General features: G+C 35.7%; 2 long non-coding RNA genes across 4 annotated transcripts; one reads left to right on the forward strand and one right to left on the reverse strand.

The window, feature by feature from the left end:
- The first annotated feature begins 221 nt into the window (after positions 1-221).
- On the forward strand, positions 222-4,570 carry LOC141585769 (uncharacterized). 3 transcript variants are annotated; one of them, XR_012519408.1, is made up of 3 exons: positions 222-323; positions 510-604; positions 4,311-4,570. It is a non-coding gene; the product is annotated as an uncharacterized LOC141585769 (long non-coding RNA). The 3 variants fall into 3 exon arrangements; XR_012519407.1 differs by having other exon boundaries at positions 225-279; XR_012519406.1 differs by lacking the exon at positions 222-323 and having other exon boundaries at positions 332-604.
- A 267-nt stretch (positions 4,571-4,837) lies between these two features.
- On the reverse strand, positions 4,838-5,326 carry LOC141585770 (uncharacterized). The gene is made up of 3 exons (XR_012519409.1): positions 5,243-5,326; positions 5,028-5,123; positions 4,838-4,912 (listed from the first exon to the last, which is right to left on the reverse strand). It is a non-coding gene; the product is annotated as an uncharacterized LOC141585770 (long non-coding RNA).
- Between the last annotated feature and the right edge of the window lie 404 nt (positions 5,327-5,730).

A 5,730-nucleotide genomic window follows, 5' to 3' on the forward strand; every position in this document is an offset into this window, starting at 1 on the left:
CGCTCCTTATATTAACCATTATCTAAACTCATTATTAAAATATTAAAAGAATAAAAATAAAAATAAAAAGTAAAGCACCACTGTAAAACTACTCGGCTACTCCAATAAGTTAAGAAAACAAAAATTAAACCCAGTAATTCCATCTCTCTCAACCAGATCCATACACCAGTCTCCCTAAGTCTCTCACTTCAAGTCTTCGACGGACGACGATCAACCGCTCTCAACTCGACACTCGACCCAAGATCGCCTCTCGACCGTCGAATTGCGTAGCCACTACAGGTTCTCTTTACATGCGATTTTTTTTCAGATTTCGATTCGAATTGGTATTAAATATATAGGGTTTTCCCACCAACTAGTTTTTCGTTGTTGATGTTGTTGATAGTACAGTTGGTTGTCTTATTTATGATAAAATGAAAATTGAAGATGAGTATTATTGCTGATTATCAATCTGATGAGTTAGGGTTCATATGATATTTGGGTTCTTGATTGTGTCCTCTATTGTATCTCAGATCTTTCACTACTGTCGTCGGCACCGATTCCGCTTTCATCTATAGGCGTTGTTTCGACATCCTTTTAGATCCTTGGTGCAACAAAATACCTTCTGGTGTGTGATTTACATTTGATTTATTGTTTTGATTATTAATTTGCTAGTGATTTTTGATTGATGGACTAACATTTATGTGGATTACGACTATTACATCTAATGTATGGTCATGTTATTGGAATTTAATTCAATTCTATTACTCCCTCCGTCTCAATCACTTGTTTGCCTTTGATTAAAAAGACCTCGCACAGAATTATAAAGGCAAACAAATGATTGAGACAAAAGTAGTATTCATCTTAAGAATTCTCCTGTGCGTTTCATCCATTAAAAGTGTGTTTGGTGAGATCCCTTAGAGGTATTAATGGTCATAGTTAGTTCATTTTTTTTTGAAATGAAAACGTGCCATTTTATTTATTCATTGTTGGTAGCCAAATAACAGTCGGTGAGAACTACATCTGAGACAATGTCCGGCACCATCCCAACCCACATTCTAGTAGAGTATGTCAGCGGGAGGAGATGGGCTAGACAGTGAGCCGCTTTATTCCCATCTCTTTTGATAAAACTAAAATTAACAACATTAAAACAAGAAGCTAAGTTTAGAACTGACCGTCCCACGTTACCCAAATAGTTTAAAGGTAAGCTCTTCGACTTCAACATGCTCACTAGCACCATGCAATCCGATTCCACGATTATGTTTGCAAGCCCCATCTGGACAGCCGTTTTTAAACCAAATTCCATAGCTTTTGCCTCTGCAATACCCGGCTCCCATCTTTCCCTCGTCTGCTGCACTCCTGCCCACTCCACAGTGCCATTGTGATCACGAATTATCATGCCCAAGCCGCATCCCATTGGCCCTAGCACCGCTGCATCAATGTTTATCTTACTAAAACCAACCTCTGGAGGTTTCCATTGTACTACCTCCATTCCGCTGCTCCTCCTCTGTTTCATTCCTACTCCTTGAGCATCGTTCCACACCCGCCAATATCCCCACGCAGAATCAAAAACACGGCCAGCGTCCCACTCCTCTCCCCCATGCAGCTCCCTGTTTCTCTGTCCCCATATGGCCCACAGGACCTGATAAGGTTATTTTCAGTCGTTTGCCTTAATCAAAGTAAACATATACTACTACTAACAAGATAGCTAGCGGTAAGTCAGGGTCGAATCCACAGGGAGGCGATGTTTATCTAGTTTGTTTATATTTAATTCTGTCTTAAAGTAACCAATTTTGGGGATTTGATTATTTGTATGCTAATCAACTAATTGCAAGTAAAATAAAGATGATAAACAATAATATTAAAGAGTCTAGGGATTCGGGTTCACTAGGTAGTCATCAAAGGGTAGAATTTAATTCATTGATTGAGCAATTTATATTGTTGAAAGTCATATGATCGGTCGATTCTAATATTTCTTTTAGATCTAAATTAACATGCGATCGCTATCATTAAATTATCTCTATTCAATTATCGTGGCCTATACTAGTCTTGACCCGGTCGGTGAAAATCCTAGTTTATGCAAGACTAATTAATTAACTCTGATCAGTAATTAATCAATTAGAAGTAATACGATAATCAAACAACAATTAAGAGCAATTTAACAATCAATTCATAATAACCCCTTTTCTAACAACCTAGATCCCCCTTCTCCCTAGATGAGAAGTTTAGCTATGCATACTAACGGAAACAATAGCAATTATAATAATAGAAGACATAATTGTAAACATAAAAGAATATGAAAGATGTTAATAATTGATTGAAACTAAATAAATTAATTAATGAAGAAAGATTAACAAAGTACCGTAAGATTTGAGTGCAAGGAATTCTAGATCTGAAAGCTAATGGAGTTTTTACTGCTAAAAGTTCTTGAGAGAAAAGTCTAACTGAATAATAATAGCGTAACCTAATTTTGGGATTACCCTGATGCTTTTTATAGTAAAGCCCAAATAAAAGAAATAAAATAAGGTAACTTGTCGACAATATGGAGGAAGTCTAGCGAAAGATAGACTAATGTCGACCGACACAAATCTGAAGTCGGTAGACATAGGGCTGATGTCGTGCTTTGGCTCTCCACTGTGTCTACCAAAAAATACATGGTGGTCGACCGACATCGAGTCATAAGTCGGCCGACACATAGTCATAAGTCGGCCGACACATCGCTCTTCTTTATGATGTTTGCTTTGTGATTGTTCTTTGTGTCGACCACGGGGAGTATTGGTCGCTCTACTTGGCAAACATGTCGGACGACATAACCTCTAAGTCGGGCGACATGAGCATTGGGCACAAAATTGAAGTTGATTATCTCCTCAAGCATGCATACCAAGTAAACAAAAATCCATTCTCGCCTTGTCAAACTTGTCTGAAACTCTTCTACCTCCTTTCTTATTCCATTGTTAAACGGATTTGGCTTGTAAATGTATAAGTGTGTCTCGAACCTACAAGGAGCACGAAACGCACCAAAGTAGCAAATACGGGAAGAAAAACAAGTGAAATAAACAATTAAACTTATAAAAATGCGTGCCGAATATGTAAATAAATACGTCAAAAAGGCACGCATCAGGACCATTGCAAGCTTACTCTGTTCCTCCCCTCGTCATAGTTAGTTCATTGTGTTTACTTAATGTAGTGTTTATTATAGCAAATAATTCTGTAATTAAATAAATTATTCAATGGTATTATCCATTTTTGTTTTCCTTTACTTTTTAAAGATTATTGCAAGTCTCTAATGGAGGTTTAATGCATTTATTTACTTGTTTCAAGCAAAAGAAATTTTTCAACAGAGACTACTTGTGTGCTGTAAGTTGATGTCTTGACTAGTAATGCTTATGCCTAGTAGTGTTTATTGAGTTTTCATTTTTCGACATTTGAGTTCCTATTAACTCAAAAATGAACTTTTTCCCGAATCCTTGGGGCATTGATCTATAGAGTTAGCTACTTAGCTTACTTTTGCGCATTGAGCAACATTCGAAGGCCATTGCATTGGATATTTTCCTTGAACTGGAGTTTCAAGGCGTAGAGGTTTACCATGCTTTGCGAGAATTAGAAATTTCTGCTTTTGCAAAAGGTTCAATACCTATCTTGCTTGTTTTTCTATCTTATAGAAATGACCTACTATTTAATTTCTTGTCAAAGGTTGATATCAAAGTTTAACTGCTTTTCATTTCATTTGATCAAAGGTGTTAAAATGATAGCTTTTCTACCTTTTTAGGGGCTTTCAATTGTAAGGAATGCTCATGAATTTTAAAATTGTCAACTGACTAAAATAAAAATGTAGAAGGGCTAAGATAGGAATGCTGCTTCTTGGCAAACTTTATTCCTCAACCCTTATAATGCAAGTACATCTAACATTAAGATTAAGAAGTAACTTATCCATATTAATTTTTAAGGGACTAGAATCATAATCTTCAACTTGTTTTAGCAAAAAGCCATTAATATATCAAAATACTTGTGGGCATACTTGAATGTTGTATCTTCTATTCTTCTTTCTTGATTGTTTTCTCTTACCCCAAGAGAGATTATGAGAAAATTGTTGTCGTTGGTGCCATTTGCCTTGACTTATCATATAGAGGTTTATTGTTATTGTTTAATGTTATTGCTGTAGATGGTTACTCTTTCACATGAACATGTCTGTCTTTATTGAGTATTACAATGGTGTCATTTGCCTTATGTTATCATATTACTTGTAATCATCGTTGCTTTGCTTTTTGGTAACAACCCATTATGTTGTTCGGAGTATTATTATACCGAGTATTTGGAATTTTGATGTTGTGCAGGTACAAAATCGTTGAATACAACGCGTCACGTTGCTTCACAAAGCTCGAAGTCCGGAGAGAAGGCTGCCTTTGTTAGTGTATTTACCAATTATAATTCTTCAAGAGAGAATCATGAAAACAATAAATTCTCTGATATTTTGATGTAGTGCTATGTTGTGAAGTTATGTAATACGGAGTAGGACTTAGTTAATTTGCAGGTTGTGAAACAAGTGTATTGGTATTTGATTTTAATGAGAATAAATATATTAATTTTATTCAAATATCATGAATATTAATTTTTTTTTTAAAAAACAAAAAGGATAGAGAACTGTTCGCTTACTCAAGCGTTTTCTTTTCCTAGGAAAAGAGAACGCTTATCGGGTGTTCTCTAAAGCTCATTTGAGCCGTTCTCTATGGTTGTGAATAGAAAACGCCTCTTCAACCGTTCTCTAAGCTTTAGAGAACGCTGAGTTGGAGAACGCCTCTAAGGCGTTCTCTAATGCTAATTTCAACAGTTCTCTAAGCCTGTTTCTGTAGTAGTGGTATTTGCCCAACATGTCCCTTACCTCGTCTATATCTACACTTGAGTACTGCTGAATCTCTTGTGACGGGTTGATTACATACTGCGGGAAAAACAAAGACAAGACATTATTGTAACAACAACATCATGGTATAGCAGCAAGCAAGACATCAGCTCTAATTTAAAAAAAGTAATAAACACATTATTAAATTACTAACCTTTTCTGGAATAAGGATATATCTTCGCCTAATAATCTCCAACATGAACTGACAAACGTAGTATCCACATTGTATGCTATCCGGCTGGCGAGGGGCCTATTATTACATAAAAACAAACAGACGAGAGAAGGCTCACATCAGAATCTTGAACTTTAGGTATTGTATTAGTATTAAACACAGATTTTGCACTTAATGTATTGTGTTTGAGCACGTACCCCTGTTATCGTAATAAAATCAGGGCCATCATCAGAATCTTTCGTGGGTTGATCCTGATCGTTAGCTCTTCTCTTCTCAAAGGCCTTTTTTTTTTTAAAAAAAAAAGGGAGGCAGAAACTCATTTTTTTAGGGGCAAAAATGAGCTTTTTGCTATAAATTAAAATTGAAACTTAATGTTATTATAAATAAATCAGTATTATAAACTTAGTTATTAATCAAGCGCTTAAAAGTCTCGTTTAGTTGATTATGTAAAGAGTCCAACCAAAAAACTTTCTTCTTTGTCGGCATGATGGCTGCTAGCACCCAATGAGTCCTACATCAAGAGACATCATCATTATTAACAAGTACATATATTAGTTATGAAAATGCAATTGTAGGGGGAAACGTAATATTAATTTGTTTATTACCCTTTTTTATTATAAGGGGCAAAAATCAGCTTCTTGGTTGTCGCCAATTGCTGAGCAATATAATCTACCCGATCTTCGAA

This window comes from Silene latifolia, chromosome 6, assembly GCF_048544455.1.
Source record: "Silene latifolia isolate original U9 population chromosome 6, ASM4854445v1, whole genome shotgun sequence".
Taxonomy (NCBI): Eukaryota; Viridiplantae; Streptophyta; class Magnoliopsida; order Caryophyllales; family Caryophyllaceae; genus Silene; species Silene latifolia.